The 19038-nt window shown below is 48.7% G+C and overlaps 1 long non-coding RNA gene across 2 annotated transcripts; it reads right to left on the bottom strand.

The window, feature by feature from the left end:
- Positions 1-610: 610 nt before the first annotated feature.
- Positions 611-7614, bottom strand: LOC144611781 (uncharacterized). 2 transcript variants are annotated; one of them, XR_013549578.1, is made up of 4 exons: positions 7476-7496; positions 5763-5857; positions 2939-3070; positions 611-1119 (listed from the first exon to the last, which is right to left on the bottom strand). It is a non-coding gene; the product is annotated as an uncharacterized LOC144611781 (long non-coding RNA). The 2 variants fall into 2 exon arrangements; XR_013549577.1 differs by lacking the exon at positions 7476-7496 and adding an exon at positions 7525-7614 and having other exon boundaries at positions 612-1119.
- Positions 7615-19038: the final 11424 nt, after the last annotated feature.

Raw genomic sequence — 19038 nt, 5'->3', positions numbered from 1 at the left:
CTCCCACAGCGCCGCCTCCCGGCCTCCACCCACAGCGCCGCCTCCCGGCCTCCGCCCACATCCCGGCCTCCACCCACAGCACCGCCTCCCGTCCTCCACCGACTGCGTCGCCTCCCGGCCTCCTACCACAGCGCCGCCTCCCAGCCTCCGCCCACAGCCCGGCCTCCGCCCACAGCGCCGCCTCCCGGCCTCCTCCCACAGCGCCGCCTCCCGGCCTCCTCCCACAGCCCGGCCTCCACCCACAGCGACGCCTCCCGGCCTCCGCCCAGTCCCTTGTGTCAGCATTCTGGGAAACATCTTCTGCACCCTCTCCAAAGCCTCCACACCCTTCCACTAATGGACATTGAATGTAAAGTCCTGTGGTACAGCACTTGTGTCCACTGCAACTGAGATCTCAGCCTCCAAGCTTTCCCCGTCCTCGGATGGCTGACGGATCAACACTAGAAGGTGGCTTCAAGTCCTGACACATACGCCACAATTCAATGGACCCCCTTCTGGTCTCAGTGGGACTAGCAGGATTATAATTTTTTTAAATGTAAAGATTTCAATATCACAAGAAGACGACATATTCAAATCTGCAAGGAAATGGTTAGTTTACAGAGATTGAATCTTGCTTAGTAGAGTGTTTACAGGATATGTTATCATTTCATAGTGGAAATGATACATTAATATAACTATCACAATGTATTAGTCTAGGCTCCGTATTAAGGCACCAGCATCAAAGCACATTGTTGGCAAGCTTCAAATTACCATGGGTTTTATTCCAAGAGTCAACAGGAAATGTCACAAGGACAGACGTATGGTCGGAATGCATCGGAACATTTACCCAAGCAGCATCAAGAAGAGATGCCCAGGTCCACGGTCCCACCGCTCAGTGGGAAAGGTCAGCGTGGGATGAGTATAGATGGGCTGGCATGGGCGTGATGGGCCGAAGGGTCCGTTTCTGTGCTGCGCGGCTCTGGGATCGTCCTGCAGTCCGGTGTTTGACGGGGGCTATCCCAGGGCGTGGACCCTAGCCGCGAACAGCAGCACTTGCTTCTTCAGCTCGTCGTTCAGCGCAGACTGCGACGCGCGAGGATGCTTCTTCACAAAGTCCGCCATGCCCAGGATACATTCTCTCTGTGGAGATGAACGGGGTGCAGTTATTCCCTGGAAGTGGCAAATATCTGCGAGCTTCACCCAATGTCGTCGGTCGTGGATCCGCTGCCGAGAACAAGAAGTGACCAGGCACAGGGGGGGGGGGGGGGGGGGGAGCCGCAAGAGAACAAGGAAGGACCCGTGTGGGGGGGCGGGAATAGAACAAACAGGAATCCGGCACGGGGGGGGGGGGGGGGGGGGACGGACGCTGAGAGAACTAAGTGGGACCCGGGGGGAAAAGAAGGAAGAGGGATTATATTGAATACTTTTGTAACTTGGTCAGCACCCTTTAAGTGGTGACGTTTTCCGCACTTGCGTACAGATGGCTGTGGAGGCCACGTCAATGGATATTAAGGTAGAGATTGACAGATTTCTGATTAGTGAGGGTGTGAGGGGTTATGGGGTGAAGGCAGGACAATGGGGTCGAGGGGAAAAGATAGATCAGCCATGATTTAATGGCGGAGTAGACTAGACGGGCTGAATGGCCTCATTCTGCTCCTAGAACTTATGAGCTGATGAATAAAGTATCAATCAATCAATAATCAAACAATCGCCAAGGACCTAGAAAGCACACACTCACCACCCATCATCCCACCGCCAGCATTCCTTCTTCTCCCTGCTCCAATCAGGCAGGAGATACAGAAGCTTGAAAGTGCCCACCACTAGATTGAGGAATAGCTTCTTCCCCTCTGTTATCCGGCTTCCAAACAGTACATCCATTAGCTACGGTACAGCCTGATTCACCCTCTGCGCCATTGGACTTTGTTTCCGGAGCTGTTATGCCACAATGTCACAAGGTGGACATGTCTTTGCCTCACAGCACCAGAGACCCTGGTTCGATCCTGACTACGGGTGCTGCCTGTACGGAATTTGTAACATTCTCCCTGTGACCACATGGGTTTCCTCCGGGTGCTCTGGTTTCCTCCCACATCCCAAAGACATGCGGATTGGTAGGTTAAATGGCTGCTATAAATCACCCCCATTGTGCAGGTGAAGGTGGTATTGATTGGGAACGTAGGGACAATAGAAGATAAACACAAATTGCTGGAGTAACCCAGCGGGTCAGGCAGCATCTCTGGAGAAAAGGAACGGGTGACATTTTAGCTTGAGGCCCTTCCTCAGACAAGGGACAATAGGTTCAGTATAAATTAGTGAAGGGGAATGCTGATAAGGCAAGGAGTAAAGAGGTCCTTCTGCAGTTGTACTGGTGAGACCACATCTGGAGCATTGTGTGCACTTTTGGTCCCCTAATTTGAGGAAGGACATCCTTGCTCTTGCCCGGGATGGAGGGACTGTCATACGAGGTAAGATTGGAAAGACTGGGCATGTATTCACTGGAATTTAGAAGGATGAGAGGGGATTTTACACAAACATATAAAACTATAAAAGGACTGGACAAGCTAGATGCAGGAAAAATATTTCCAATGTTGAGGGAATCAAGAACCAGGGGCCACAGTCTAATAATAAAAGGGAGGCCATTTAAAACTGAGATGAAAAAAAACGTTTTCACCCAGAGAGTTGTGAATTTGTGGAATTCTCTGCCGCAGAGGGCAGTGGAGGCCAATTCACTGGATGAATTTAAAAGAGAGTTAGATAGAGCTCTAGGGGCTAGCGGAATCAAGGGATATGGGGAGCAGGCAGGCACGGGTTACTGATTGTGGTTGATCAGCCATGATTATAATGAATGGCGGTGCTGGCTCGAAGGGCCAAATGGCCTCCTCCTGCACCTGTTTTCTATGCAACAGTGACTTGATGGGCCGAATGGCCTCCCATATCAATCAGAGGCTGGCTCAGTCATTACCTTGTACAGGTCTATTTTGTCCTGTCCTGTCAGGCACTGTAGAAGAGAGTGAGCAACTCTGGCCCCGGTCACCATCTTCAGTAGCTGTTTGCTTGTCTCATCGTCACGGTTCAGCCAGTTCCACAGAGCCATCTTCAGAGGGCAAAGGCAGAGTCAGTTTGATCCAAAATGAAGCGACGGAGTGAGGAGGAGAGAGCGGAGAGGCAGGCACGTGTGGGGGGATAGAGAGAGGAGGGTGCAGGAGAGACAAGCAGCCAGTCTAGCAGACACAAGCTGTAGACGCAAGACAGACAGAATGCTGGAGTAACTCAGCGGGACAGGCAGCATCTCTGGAGAGAAGGAATGGGGGACGTTTCGGGTCGAGACCCTTCTTCAGATGCAAGGACCCGCGGAAAGTCCTGAGCAAAGTGTAGACAGCAAGGTAGCACAACAGGTAGAGTTGCTGCCTCACAGCACCAGAGACCCAGGTTCCATCCCAACCTCGGGTGCTGTCTGTGTGGAGTTTGCACGCTCTCCCTGTGACCGCGTGGGTTTCCTCCGGGTGCTCCAGTTTCCTCCCACATCCCAAAGACGTGCGGGTTTGTAGGTTTATTGGCCCTCTGTAAAATGCCCCCTAGTGTGAAGGGAGTGGATGCGAAAAGGGAATAACATGCGAATGGGTGATCAATGCTCAGCAGGGACTCAGTGGCTGTGTCTCTTAAACATAGTGAAACAAAATGCAGGAGGAACTCAGCAGGTCAGGCAGCATCTCTGGAGGGAGCAGACAAATGATGTTTCGGGTTGGGACCTTTCTTCAGGATGATTATAGATGGGGGAAGAAACTGGGGATGGGACAAGGCCTAACATATAATAGATAGATAAAGTAAGAGTAAGAAAATAACTGCAGATGCTGGTACAAATCGAAGGTATTTATTCACAAAATGCTGGAGTAACTCAGCAGGTCAGGCAGCATCTCTGGACAGAAGGAATGGGTGACGTTTCAATAGACAATAGGTGCAGGAGGAGGCCATTCGGCCCTTCGAGCCAGCACCGCCATTCAATGTGATCTTGGCTGATCATTCTCAATCAGTACCCCGTTCCTGCCTTCTCCCCATACCCCCTGACTCCGCTATCCTTAAGAGCTCTATCTAGCTCTCTCTTGAATGCATTCAGAGAATTGGCCTCCACTGCCTTCTGAGGCAGAGAATTCCACAGATTCACAACTCTCTGACTGAAAAAGTTTTTCCTCATCTCAGTTCTAAATGGCCTACCCCTTATTCTTAAACTGTGGCCCCTGGTTCTGGACTCCCCCAACATTGGGAACATGTTTCCTGCCTCCAACGTGTCCAACCCCTTAATAATTTTATACGTTTCGGGTCGAGATGTCTGAAGAAGGGTCTCGACCCGAAACGTCACCCATTCCTTCTCCCCTGAGATGCTGCCCGACCCGCTGAGTTACTCCAGCATTTTGTGAATATAATAGATAGATACTTTTTTCCCCCGACTCTCAGTCCGAAAATGGGTGTCGACCCGATACGTCACCTATCCCTTTTCTCCCGAAATGCTGCCTGACCCGCTGAGTTACTCCAGCACTTTGTGTCTGTCCGGTTGAAACCAGCATCTGCAGTTCCTCCCTGAAGACAGGTAGATACAGATTGAGCGGCAGTTGGGAGGAGCAAGTGACAAAGGATGGGGATGAAAGGGAGACAGAATGGTGTCAGAAGAGGGGGGTGAAATGTGAAGCTGGAGGGTGGAAGGGAATGGGGAGGATGGGTGAGGAGGGGCAGGGATCAAACTGAATGGACGGGTAGGTGAATTGTCCTGAACGGTTAACTTCCGTGTGTATGTGCCGGCATCTTACACGCATGTGTGCCAAGTTGGTGCCCAACCCAGATGACTATTTGCATGCTGGCTCCAGAAGCTGATCTCCAATCACATATTACAATCGCTCCACACTCTTAAATCTCTACTCCTCCAGCAACTTTACTTGCTTTAACTATGATCCCTTATCATTGCACCCATGCACTAAAAATGGCTCGATTGTAATCATGTATTGTCTTTTCACTGACTGGATGGCAGGCACCGAAAGATTCTCACTGCTGGTGGGCACAAAATGCTGGAGTAACTCAGCGGGTCGGGCAGCATCTCGGGAGAGAAGGAATGGGTGACGTTTTGGGTCGAGGCCCTTCTTCAGACACTGAAGGGTCTTGACCCGAAACGTCACCCATTCCTTCTCTCCCGAGATGCTGCCTGACCCGCTGAGTTACTCCAGCATTTTGTGTCTACCTTCGATTTAAACCGGCATCTGTAGTTTTTTTTCCCCCAGCTTTTCACTGTACCTCGGTGTACGTGACAATAAACTAAATTGAGTGTCCCTGGGTGCCAGGAACGTCACGGGTGCGCGCGTGTGCGGTAGATTGGGAACAACATTTGTCTGTTCCCTCCAGAGATGCTGCCTGACCTGCTGAGTTCCTCCAGCACTTTATTTCACTTTGTTTAAGAGACACAGCCACTGAGTCCCTGCTGACCACTGATCACGCATTTGCATGTTATTCCATTTTTGCATCCACTCTCTACACACTAGGGGGCAATTTACAGAGGGCCAATAAACCTACAAACCCGCACGTCTTTGGGATGTGGGAGGAAACCGGAGCACCCGGAGGAATCCCACAGATCAGAGGGTGACACGGGACTTGGCTGGGACACAGTTTTGTTCGGCTGCAGCCATTTTATGTCAGTGAGGGAGGTGTACAATGTTCAAAATGAGTTGGCAAATTACTGTTTAATTACTTTCTCCATTGCCGTTATTGCTCTGGGAAATACATAACACAAGTGGGCAGTTTACCTGCTGTGCCAGCTCTGGTAAACTTCCACAACCCGACGACATCTTCAGTCCCACGCGCGTCACGAGGATACTTTAAAAATCTTCAACGTTTGAGACTAAACCACAGAGAATGGAAAGAATTTGTTACAAACATGAGCGCCGATTTTCCTTACCCCTGGCTCATTCACTCACCCACAACCCCTCAAGCTAACTCCGGAGTCTCACAAGCTGAAAAATACAGCACGGAAACAGGCCTTTCTACCCACCCAGTCCACGCTGACCATCGATAACCCATTCACACCCGTGTCCCACTATGATGTCCCACTTTCTCATCCACTCCCTACACACCAGTGGCAATTTACAGAGGGACAATTAAGCTACAAACCCACACAGGACTTTGGGATGTGGAAGGAGACCCGCACGGTCACCGGGAGAACAGGCAAACGTTAGTCAGAGGGTGGTGAATCTGTGCAATTCTTTGCCACAGAAGGCTGCAAAGGCCAAGTCAATGGATATATTTAAGGCAGAGGTAACACAGGTGTCAGTGGTTATGGGAAGGCAGGAGAATGGGGTGAGGAGGGAGAGATAGATCAGCCATGATTGTCCAGAGGACATAGGTTTAAGGTGAAGGGGGAAAAGATTTAATACGATTCCGAGGGGTAACTTCTTCACACGAGGGTGGTGGGTGTATGGAACAAGCTGCCAGAGGAGGTAGTTGAGGCTGGGACTATCCCATTGTTTAAGAAACAATTAGACAGGTACATGGATAGGACAGGTTTTGAGAGATATGGACCAAGCGCAGGCAGGTGGGACTAGTGTAGCTGGGACATTGTTGGCCGGTGTGGGCAAGTTGGGCTGAAGGGCCTGTTTCCACACTGTATCACTATGATTGAATGGCAGAGTAGACTTGATGGGCCGAATGGCCTAATTCTGCTCTTATCTCTTATGAACTCCACACAGACAGCGCCTGAGGTCAAGATCGAACCCGGGTCTTTGGCACTGTGAGGCACTGGCTCCAACAACACTGAAGCTGTATCAGCTCCTGTGCCTGTTACAAACACCACTGACCCCACGCTGATCTCCTTTGAACCCCCCCCCCCCCCCCCCACCACCACACTTTAACCCTTCACACACTGACCCCTCACTCTCCCATCACTGTTGGCTGCCACACATTCACCCCGTGGACCCCGAAGACCTGATCCTACGAACTCCTCGCGGTCTGAAGGTTCCCCACCCCAAAGCGGTTACGGACAATAGACAACAGGTGCAGGAGGAGGCCATTCAGCCCTTCGAGCCAGCACCGCCATTCAATGTGATCATGGCTGATCATTCTCAATCAGTAACCCCGTTCCTGCCTTCTCCCCATACCCCCTGACTCCATTATCCTTAAGAGCTCTATCCAGCTCTCTGTTGAATGCGAGGTTCTGCCCACAGATGCTGCCCGACCCGCCAGGCAGCAGTATGTTGTTGTTGTTCAATCCCTCAGAGAGCCTGCGCTCCAGCCCACAGTCACCCTCCCCCTCCTCCTCCCCCTCCCCCTCCTCCTCCCCCTCCCCCTCCTCCTCCCCCTCCTCCTCCTCCCCCTCCCCCTCCTCCTCCTCCCCCTCCCCCTCCCCCTCCTCCCCCTCCCCCTCCTCCTCCTCCTCCCCCTCCCCCTCCCTCTCCCCCTCCTCCTCCTCCTCCTCCCTCTCCCCTCCCCGCCCCCCCGGGCTGCTCCAGCCCACAGTCACCGACCCGCAGCCGCCACCGGCCCCAAGACCCCTGACCGAGCCCGAGCCCCCACCTGCGGCCCCGACTCCAACCTCCATTTCCGGGTTCACACTTCCTGATCCGACGTCATCACGCAGCACGGCGACTGCAATGCCCCCTTGCGACTGAAGAAGGGATCGTCAGCTCTGGCGGAGTTTGAGGGAACAGTGCAGATACAGTGAGGATACCATGTGTTTACAGTGCAGATACTGTGAGGATACCATGTGTTTACAGTGAGGATACCATGTGTTTACAGTGAGGATACCATGTGTTTACTGTGCAGATACTGTGAGGATACCGTGTGTTTACTGTGCAGATACAGTGAGGATACAGTGTGTTCACAGTGCAGATACAGTGAGGATACTGTGTGTTTACTGTGCAGATACAGTGAGGATACTGTGTGTTTACTGTGCAGATACAGTGAGGATACAGTGTGTTCACAGTGCAGATACAGTGAGGATACTGTGTGTTTACTGTGCAGATACAGTGAGGATACCGTGTGTTTACTGTGCAGATACAGTGAGGATACTGTGTGTTTACTGTGCAGATACAGTGAGGATACTGTGTGTTTACTGTGCAGATACAGTGTGTTTACTGTGCAGATACAGTGAGGATACAGTGTTTACTGTGCAGATACAGTGAGGATACAGTGTTTACAGTGCAGATACAGTGAGGATACCAGTGTGTTTACAGTGCAGGTACTGTGAGGATACAGCGTGTTTACAGTGCAGATACAGTGAGGATACCATGTGTTTACAGTGCAGATACAATGAGGATACAGTGTGTTCACAGTGCAGATACAGTGAGGATATAGTGTGTTTACAGTGCAGATACAGTGTGGATACAGTGAGGGAACAGTGCGGATACAGTGAGGACACAGCGTGGATACAGTATGGGGACAGTGTGGATACAGTGAGGGAACAGTGGGGATACAGTGAGGGAACAGTGAGGATACAGTGAGGATACGGTGTGGATACAGTGTGGATACAGTGTGGATACAGTTAGGGCACAATGGGGATACAGTGAGCTCCACTACAGTATTAATGCTAAAAACTTGTGTACTCTACTTGATATAGGTCAACATAGAACACTACAGCAGAAGAACAGGCCCTTCGGCCCACAGTGTCCATGATGCCAAGTTCAAGGTAGACACAAAATGCTGGAGTAACTCAGCGGGTAAGGCAGCATCTCTGGAAGGAAGGAATGGGTGATGTTCGAAGAAGGGTCTCGACCCGAAATGTCACCCATTCCTTCTCTCCAGAGATGCTGCCTGACCCATTGAGTTACTCCAGCATTTTGTGTCTACCTTCGATTTAAACCAGCATCTGCAGTTCTTTCCTACACATGATGCAAAGTTAAACTCATCTTCTCAGCCCACACATGCCCACCCCTCACCTCCCCTCCTCCTCTATTCCCTGCATATCCATGTGCCACCTCTACCCTCTGTGTAAAAAAGCTTGCCCCACACATCTCGTTTAAACGTTGTCCTTTTCACCTTAAAGCAGTGCCCTGTAGTGTTATTCGATACAAAGAACTGCAGATGCTGGTTTACAAGAACAATATACAAAGTGTTGGAGTAACTCAGTGGGTCAGGCAGCACTTCTTTAGAACATGGATAGGTGATGTTTCAATACAGGACCTTTCTTCAGATCTGATGAAGGGTCCCAACATGAAACATCATGTTTTAGTTCAGTTTATTGTCACGTGTGTCAAGGTACAGTGAAAAGCTTTAGTTGCAGCAACCAGTCAGCGGAAAGACTGTACATGATTACAATCGAATCGTCCACAGGATACAGATACAGGATAAAGGGAATGACGTTTAGTGCAAGATAAAGTTAGTAAATTCTGATTAAAGATAGTCCAAGGGTGTCCAAAGAGGTAGATAGCACCTGTTCATGTTCTCCAGAGATGCTGCCTGACCCGCTGAGTTACTCCAGCACTTTGTATCTTTTTCTTTTCTCTCTAGTCTTTGACATTTCTACACTGGGTAAAAAAAATGTGACTGCCTTTCTCAATTCCTGTTGAAGATACTGAAAGATACCTGAAAGAAAGATAATTAAACTAACAAATTAAGTGCTTTATTATTACTACAGGAAATTACTCAGCATTTCAGCTATATACTTGTAAACCATGATGGATGGCCTTTGATGTGTGTGATCAGTTGGACAATCCATCTCATTACTACCGGATGTAAAACAATACCTTCCTTCTTCATTGCCACACCTTATCTCAAGGCAGGTTCAGAATTATACATGGTCCTAAACACGTAGTAGGCACACTATTGTTAAAAAGTAAGTAGACTGATGTTTCAAAACACTACATCCCTACCTGGATTAGTTAAAGGAGTCACTCTGATCAGCTTGGCTTAGTTTAGTTTAGTTTACATGAGCTTATCCTAGTTTAGTTGAGTTTAATCTCTATAAATACAACGTGGAAACAGGCCCTTCGGCCCACCAAGTCCACGCCGACCACCCGTTCACATTGGTTTCATTGATTCATTGAATTGAATTGAATTAAATTGAATTGAATCATTGAGAAAAGGAATAGGTGACATTTTGGGTCAGAACCCTTCTTCTTACTTAAGACTTGAGTCTGAAGAAACATCACCAATTCCTTTTCACCAGAGATGCTGCCTGACCTGCTGAGCTACTCCAGCATTTTGTGTCTATCTTCAGTATGAACCAGCATCTGCAGTTCGTTCCTACACTCCGGCCTGTACAAAAAAACCTTTATCAGTTTCGCCCACAAACAGATTTTGACCTGTTGAAGGAGCTGGAGTTCAGTGTTTCCCCTCGGGGTGGCAGCATTGCACAGATCTGAGGCAACGTTGTAGTCAGTGAAGGTAGACACAAAATGCTGGAGTAACTCAGTGGGTCAGGCAGCATCTCTGGGGAGAAGGAATGGGTGACGTTTCTGGTCGAGACTCTCAGTCTGAAGAAAGGTATTGACCTGAAACATCACCCATTCCTTCCCTGCAGAGATGCTGCCTGTCCCGTTGAGTTACTCCAGCATTTTGTGTCTATCTTCTGTGTAAACCAGCATCTGCAGTTCCTTAGATAGTCACAAAATGCTGGAGTAACTCAGCAATAGGTGATGGTGGGAGAGTGGAAGGGGAGTTGATGGGTGTGTGTGAGAGAGAATAGGGTGCATCGATAGAGGAGAAAAGAGAGGGTTCTTTACGGCTGCCGTACTGAGGGCCAGCATTGACCCGATGGGACGAATGGCCTCTTTCAAGTCGGAGGTAGGTTTGAAGGACCTCCTTAAAGCAGAAAACAGAGTTATCTTTACAGTGGCACAGCAGGTAGAGCCGCTGCCTCACAGTGCCCGGGTTCCAGGTTCGATCCTGGGCTCAGGTGCTGTCTGTGTGGAGTTTGCATGTTCTCCCTGTGACCACGTGGGCTTTCTCCGGGTGCTCCGGTTTCCTCCACACTCCAAAGACGTACAGGTTAGTAGGTTAGTTAGCTTTTGTAACTTGTCCCTAGTGTGCAGGATAGTGTTAGTGTACGGGGTGATCGCTGATTGGCACGGACTTGTTGGGTCGAAGGGCCTGTTTCCATGCTGCGTCTCTAAAGCCCAAAGACTTTAGATGCAGAGTGGCACAGTGGTAGAGTTGCTGTCTTACAGTGCCAGAGACCGAGGTTCCATCCTGACTATGTGTGCAGTCTGTATGGAGTTTGCACATTCTTCCTGTGACCTGTGTGGGTTTTCTCCCGGTGTTCTGGTTTCCCCCCAAACTCCAAAGTTAATTGGCAGATTAAAATTGGCTTCGGTAAAATTGTAAATTGTCCCTCGTGTGTGTAGGATGGTGTTAATGTGTGGGGGTCACTGGTCGGCCTGGACCCGGTGGGCCGAAGGGCCTGTTTCCCTGCTCTATCTCAGAGGACTAAAGAGATAAAGATGTTCAGGGCAGGAATTGATTCAAGATGCATGTCCCAGGGAGCTGAGACATGGGCAATGGTGGAGAGATTAATATCACAGACACAGGTAAGGTTGCCAACTTCCTCACTCTCAAATAAAGGACAAAATGTGACATCACCTCCCCGCGCCCCACGTGACCTCACCCAGCCAGCGGCCACGTGCTCCCGCTCCGCCAATGGCGGCCGCCCGGGCCTGGGCCTGGGCATGGTCCCGACCTTCCAACCTACTCCATTGCAAACATTGCACTTTTTCTCTGTAACTGCAATGCTGTCTGTACAGAGTTTGCATGGTCTCTCTGTGACCTGTGTGGGTTTTCTCTGGGTGCTCTGCTCTCCTCCCACACTCCAAAGTGTCCCTAGTGTGTGTTGGATTTTATTAGTGTGCGGGATTGCTAGTCGGTGCGGACTCAATGGGCCGAAGGGCCTGTTTCCCCACTGTATCTCTAAACTGAAGAAGGGTCTCGACACGAAACGTCGCCCATTCCTTCTCTCCTGAGATGCTGCCTGACTTGCTGAGTTACTCCAGCATTTTGTGAATAAACTAAATATTAGATTGTCTAATTGGAATGTAGACCCGATCCTCCGACCAACCTCATTGTGGGCATTGGACTTTTTCTCAATAACTGCAACACTACAATACTGAAGACTATATTCTGTAATCTGGTATTTTCCTCTTTGCTCTACCTATTGCACTTGTGTACGGTTAGATGCATGCATATAGGATTATTGGAATTAATTGACAGCACGCAAAGAAAGCTTTTCAGTGTTTTGCGATACTTGTGGAGGTATTAAACCAGTACCAGTGCCGATACCACATCCCGACCGACTGCTGGGAGTCCGTGTCTGCTCGCAGTGAAGGAGGGACATTCACGTTGTCACTGAGAACCTTGGACCCATTGAGAGAACGCGCCGCCTTGCTAATGACCCATCTCCCGTCCCGTCTAACGGAACCGTCTGCGGTTCCCATCGTGACCCCAAGCAGTCACCTCAGGACCCACAGAAACCCCTAGGTGGAAGCAAGGCATCCTCCATCCCCAGAGACCGCCTGAGAAGAAGGAGCTATGTGCTCATGTGCACAGTCAGACAGAGACCACGAGTAAACCAGACAGCTCCGGCACCATTTCCCACATCTCACTCTGTAAACTCTGCACTCCACACAAGACCCGACACTTCTCCAACACAAGGTATTTTCTTTAATCCTCAATTAATCAGCAGCAAACTGTGAAGGGATCTCCCACAGCTAGTCTCCAGAGAAGAAAACGCAGTCCAACTGTTTAACACTTTCTGTGCAGGACCCAATTTATAAATCAAAGGCATGAACCTTGAATTGAATTGAATTGAATTGAATTGAATTGAATTGAATTCAATTGAATTCAATTCAATTCAATTCAATTCAATTCAATTCAATTCAATTCAATTCAAGGTTCATGCCTTTGATTCAATTCAATTCAATTCCATTCAATTCAATTCAATTCAAGGTTCATGCCTTTGATTCAATTCAATTCAATTCAATTCAATTCAATTCAAGGTTCATGCCTTTGATTTATAAATTCAATTCAATTCAATTCAATTCAATTCAATTCAATTCAATCAATTTTATTAGCCAAGTATGTACACATATAAGGAATTTGCCTTGGTGCTTTGCTCACGACATACAGTGAACAATTAAAAATAAAGTGGATGAGCTTGAGGCTCAGTTAGACATTGGCAAGTATGAAGTTGTGGGAATCACATGGATACAAGAGGACCAGGGCTGGGAACTGAATATTCAGGGGTACACAACGTATAGAAAAGACAGACAGGTGGGCAGAGGGGGTGGGGTCGCTCTGTTGGTAAGGAATGATATTCACTCCCTTGCAAGGGGTGACATAGAATCAGGAGATGCAGAATCAGTATGGATAGAAATGAGGAATTGTAAGGGTAAAAAGACTCTAATGGGAGTTATCTACAGCCCCCCAAAGAGTAGCCTCGACATAGGGTGCAAGTTGAATCAGGAGCTAAAATTGGCATGTCGCAAATGTAATGCTACGGTGGTTATGGGAGATTTCAACATGCAGGTAGACTGGGAAAATCAGGTTGGTAATGGACCCCAGGAAAGAGAGTTTGTGGAGTGCCTCTGAGATGGATTCTTAGAACAGCTTGTACTGGAGCCTACCAGGGAGAAGGCAATTCTGGATTTAGTGTTGTGTAATGAACCTGATCTGATAAGGGGACTCAAGGTAAAAGAGCCATTAGTAGGCAGTGATCACAATATGATAAGTTTTACTCAACAAATTGAGAGGGAGAAGGGAAAATCGGAAGTGTCAGTATTACAGTATAGCAAAGGGGATTACAGAGGCATGAGGCAGGAGCTGGCCAGAGTTGACTGGAAGGAGGCCCTAGCAGGGAAGACGGTGGAACAGCAATGGCAGGTATTCCTGGGAACAATGCAGAAGTTGCAGGATCAATTTATCCCAAAGAGGAGGAAAGATTCTAAGGGAAGTAAGGGGCACCCGTGGTTGACAAGGGAAGTCAGGGACAGCATAAAAATAAAAGAGAAGAAGTATAACATAGTAAAGAAGAGTGGGAAGCCAGAGGATTGGGATTCTTTGAACGAGCAACAGAAGATAACTAAAAAGGCAATATGGGGAGAAAAGATGAGGTATGAAGGTAAGCTAGCCAATAATATAAAGGAGGATAGTAAAAGCTTTTTTCGGTATGATCGTGGCTTTTTCAGCCATGATCACATTGAATGGCGGTGCTGGCTCGAAGGGCCGAATGGCTTACTCCTGCACCTATTGTCTATTGTCTATTGTCTATTGTCTAAAACATTATAATTTAAACACCTGAAGAATGAAAGAATGAATGCTCCAGATAGACACAAAAAGCTGGAGTAACTCAGTGGGTGAGGCAGCATCTCTGGAGAAAAAGGAACAGGTGACGTTTCGTGTCGAGACCCTTCTTCAGACCCGAAACATTACCTATTCTTTCTCTCCAGAGATGCTGCCTGACCCGTTGAGTTACCCCAGCTTTTTGTGTCTATCTTAGGTTTTAACCAGCATCTGCAGTTCCTTCCTACACATTGAATGCTCTCGTTTAGTTGAGTTTATTATTGTCACATGTACAGAGGTTTTTTGTTGCAAAGAGCTTTTTTGTAACGTGCCATCCAGTCGGCGGGAAGACTGTGCATGATTACAATCAAGCCGTCCACAGTGTACAGATACAGGAGAAAGGGGATAATGTTTAGTGCGAGATAAAGTCAAGTAAAGTCCAATTAATGATGGTCCAAGTGTCTCTTTGCTGGAGTCCTGCTCAGAGGCCAGTGTGGGATGTGTTAGTAACACCTTCACCTCTGAGCCATTCCGTGCTCTGAGATCTAATGGAAGAATATAAGATTATGAGAGGTATAGATAGGGTCATCATCATCATCATGGGCGGTCACTGGAAGCGAGTGCGACTGTCCTCTCCATAGGGTCTTTGTTTAGCGTGGGGAGACTGGTGCACAGACAGCCACCACACAGTCCTTGACAGATCTGGGTCAGGATCCAGTGGCGTGGAGTCCAAGATGACCGGGGACCCTTTGCTGCTGCAGCCTTCATCCATCCGCCTTCCCAGCCGTTGTGACGCTCCACTAAAGTCGGCCATCACCCTCCGCCTGTTCCACCGTTGAGGTCTTGGTTGGGTCGCTCTTTGTCAGGGACCTCCCCCTCGACCTTACCGCCATGGGTGACCCCTACCAGGAGCGTGGCTACAGACGGCATCGCTCTCAGGATCTCAGGACCACACGAGCTTCTCCACCACCACAAGGTGACAATCCATGGAGAAGATGGGTAGAGTAGACAAGGTATAGCTTATGGCCAGAGGGGCAAAGTTTAAGGGAAATGTGCAGGCCACGTTTGTACTGTACTGTACGTGCAGTTCTGTTCGACGTGCTACAACATAATAAATAAAGAAAGTTCAATAAATAAAAAATATTATTGCAAATAATCTTTTTTTAATCCTGCTCATATTACATGGCTTAGTTAGTGTTAGGTGGTGTTCAAGAGCCTGATGGATGCTGGGAAGAAGCTGATGTATAAGTGTGTGTGGGTGTGAGTATGGGTGTGTGTGGGTGTGAGTATGGGTGTATATACACACACACACACACACCTCTAGTCCTAGACTCTCCCGCTAGTGGAAACATCCTCTCCACATCCACTCTATCCAGGCCGCTCACTATTCTGTATGTTTCAATGAGGTCCCCCCTCAATCTTCTAAACTTAAAATTCTCATTTGTTATATTGTTTAGAGTGTACAATGTTTACATATAGTATAAGAAAATAACTACAGATGCTGGTACAAATCGAAGGTATTTATTCACAAAATGCTGGAGTAACTCAGCAGGTCAGGCAGCATCTCAGGAGAGAAGGAATGGGTGACGTTTCGGGTCGAGACCCTTCTTCAGACAATGTTTACATATTCTGTTGTGCTGCTGCAAGTATGGATTTCATTGTTCTATCTGGGACATCTATATATTAAAACTCTTGTTCGTTTGTTTGTTTGTTCCTGAACTGCATCCAAAACGGCACACGATAGCGCGACAATTTCAGGCCCACCTTACTCACCATCGTCCCTTTGGTGCTAACGGTGTTATATATTTGACATTTTTCACATTTTAAAGTTTAAATCTATCTCCAAGGGAGGGAGGGGGGGAGGGAGGGGGGGAGGGAGGGGGAGGGAGGGGGAGGGAGGGGGGAGGGAGGGAGGTGGAGGGTGGAGGGGGGAGGGTGGGAGGTGGAGGGAGGGAGGATAATGGGGGTTGATGGGAATGGAGTGGGGGGAGGGGAAGGGGGGGGGGAGGGGAGGGGGAGGGGGTAGGAGAGGAAGGGAAGAAGGAGGAGGGGAGAGGGGGGAGGGAGAGGGGTAGAGGGGATGGGGGGAGGGGGAGAGGGGGGAGGGGGAGGGGGGAAGGAGAGGGTGCTGCACCAATGCAGGAGAGGTTTGGGCCCAACGGGTCCACTTGGTCTAGTAAGACAATAAAACTCTCTTGTCTCTTGACTCTTCTTGAACTTGGAGGTCATGGTTTTCAGACAAGACTGAAGGTAAGCAAGTCAGCCTGATGACAGGTCCAGCCCAAGGGCAGACAGCAGGCAAACACAGTTAAAGTGGGAGAATCAACAAATGTTTGATTGATGAAAAGAATGATTGATTGAAAGATACAAAAGCTTTTCACTGTATTTCGGTACACTTGACAATAAACTAAACCAAACTGAACGTGTACAGTGAAACCCTTTTTGCTGCGTGCTAACCAGTCAGCGGAAAGACTATACATTGATTACGATCGAGCCGTGCACAGCAAACAGAAACATGTAAAGGGAATAACGTTTAGTGCAAGATAAAGCCCAGTGAGGTGCGATTAAAGATCGTCCGAGGGTCTCCAATGAGGTAACATAGAAAATAGATACATAGAAATAAGTGCAGGAGGAGGCCATTTGGCCCTTCGAGCCAGCACCGCCATTCATTGTGATCATGGCTGATCATCCACAATCAGTAACCCTACCCTGCCTTCTCCCCATACCCCTTGCTTCCGCTGGCCCCTAGAGCTCTATCTAACAGATAGATGGTACATCTCAGGCAAAGAATCCAATCTCATCATCAGTTTGCTGAGTTTGAGTTATGAGAAGGACATGGATGATTTTGTTCACGAGTCAGGCAATGGGTCGGAGTTAGTTGGAGTTAAGGCCAGATTCCCAGTAATGTGTGCTATTGACGAATAAATTGTTGGGAATTGAGAACCAGAGGGTATAGGTTTAAGGTGAAAGGGGAATGTTTTTATAGGTATCTGAGGGGTAACCTTTTCACACAGAGGGTACTGATTGAGAATGATCAGCCATGATCACATTGAATGGCGGTGCTGGCTCGAAGGGCTGAATGGCCTCCTCCTGCGCCTATTGTCTATTGTGGTGGGTGTAAAGAATGAGCTGCCAGAGGAGGTAGTTGAGGCTGGGACTATCGCAACATTTAAGAAGCAGGTACATGGATAGGACAGGTTTGGAGGGATATGGGCCAAACGTAGGCAAGTGGGACTAATTTAGACAGGACATGTTGGTTTGTGTGGGCAAGTCTGTTTCCACACTGTATGACTCCATGACTCCATGACTCCATGACTCTATGACACAAACAGAGGGAGAAAAATTCTCATCTTGGAAGAGTTTTTGATTGATGAAAAGAATGATTGATTGAAAGATACAGCTTGGAAACAGGTTCTTCGGCCCATGGACTCCGACCATCGATCGCCCATTCACACGAGCAACACAGGGGGACACGAGGAACTGCAGATGCTGGACTCTTGATATCAACCAGCATCTGCAGTTCCTTCCTACAGGTTTCTTTCAGTATACAATTTAGTTTATTGTCACGTGTACCGAGGTACAGTGAAAAGCTTTAGCTGCGTGCTATCCAGCCAGCGGAAAGACAACAATGATTACAATCGAGCTATTTACAGTGTAGAGATACATGATGTAAGATAAAGCCAGCAACGTCCGATCAAGGATCGTCTGAGAGACACCAGTGAGGTAGAAAGTAGTGGAGGAACGAACTGCAGGAGCTGGTTTAAACCGAAGATAGACACAAAATGCTGGAGTAACTCAGCGGGACAGACAGCATCTCTGGAGAGAAGGAATGGGTGACGTTTCAGAGAGAGAGAGAGAGAGAGAGAGAGACTCACACTCACACACTCACTCTCACTCTCACTCTCACTCTCACTCACACTCACTCACACTCACACTCTCACTCACACTCACTCACTCACACACCCACACTCACTCACCCACACTCACTCTCACTCACTCACACTCACTCTCATACTCACTCATTCACTCTCACACTCACTCACTCACTCACTCACTCACTCACTCACTCACTCACTCACTCACTCACTCACTCACTCACTCACTCACTCACTCACTCACTCACTCACTCACTCACTCACTCACACTCACTCTCACTCACTCACACTCACTCACACTCACTCTCACTCACACTCACTCACCCTCACTCACACTCACTCACACTCACTCTCACTCTCACTCACACTCACTCACTTACGCTCACTCACACTCACTCACCCTCACTCACACTCACTCTCACTCACTCACTCACTCACTCACACTTACTCACACTCACTCACCCACTCACACTCACTCACTCACTCACTCACTCACTCACTCACTCACTCACTCACTCACTCACTCACTCACTCACTCACTCACTCACTCACTCTCACACTCACTCACACTCACTCACTCACTCACTCACTCACTCACTCACTCACTCACTCACTCACTCACTCACTCACTCACTCACTCACTCACTCACTCACTCACACTCACTCACTCTCACTCTCACACTCCCTCACACTCACTCACTCACACTCACTCACACTCACTCACTCACACTCACTCTCACACTCACACTCTCACTCACTCACTCACTCACTCACTCACTCACTCACTCACTCACTCACTCACTCACTCACTCACTCACTCACTCACTCACTCACTCACTCACTCACTCACTCACTCACTCACTCACTCACACTCACTCACACTCACACTCACACTCACTCTCACACTCACACTCACACTCTCGCACTCTCTCACACTCACTCACTC

Source organism: Rhinoraja longicauda, chromosome 41 (genome assembly GCF_053455715.1).
Source record: "Rhinoraja longicauda isolate Sanriku21f chromosome 41, sRhiLon1.1, whole genome shotgun sequence".
Taxonomy (NCBI): Eukaryota; Metazoa; Chordata; class Chondrichthyes; order Rajiformes; family Arhynchobatidae; genus Rhinoraja; species Rhinoraja longicauda.
The sequence above is the reverse complement of the archived record's forward strand: the minus strand, read 5'-3'. Positions and strand labels throughout refer to the sequence as shown.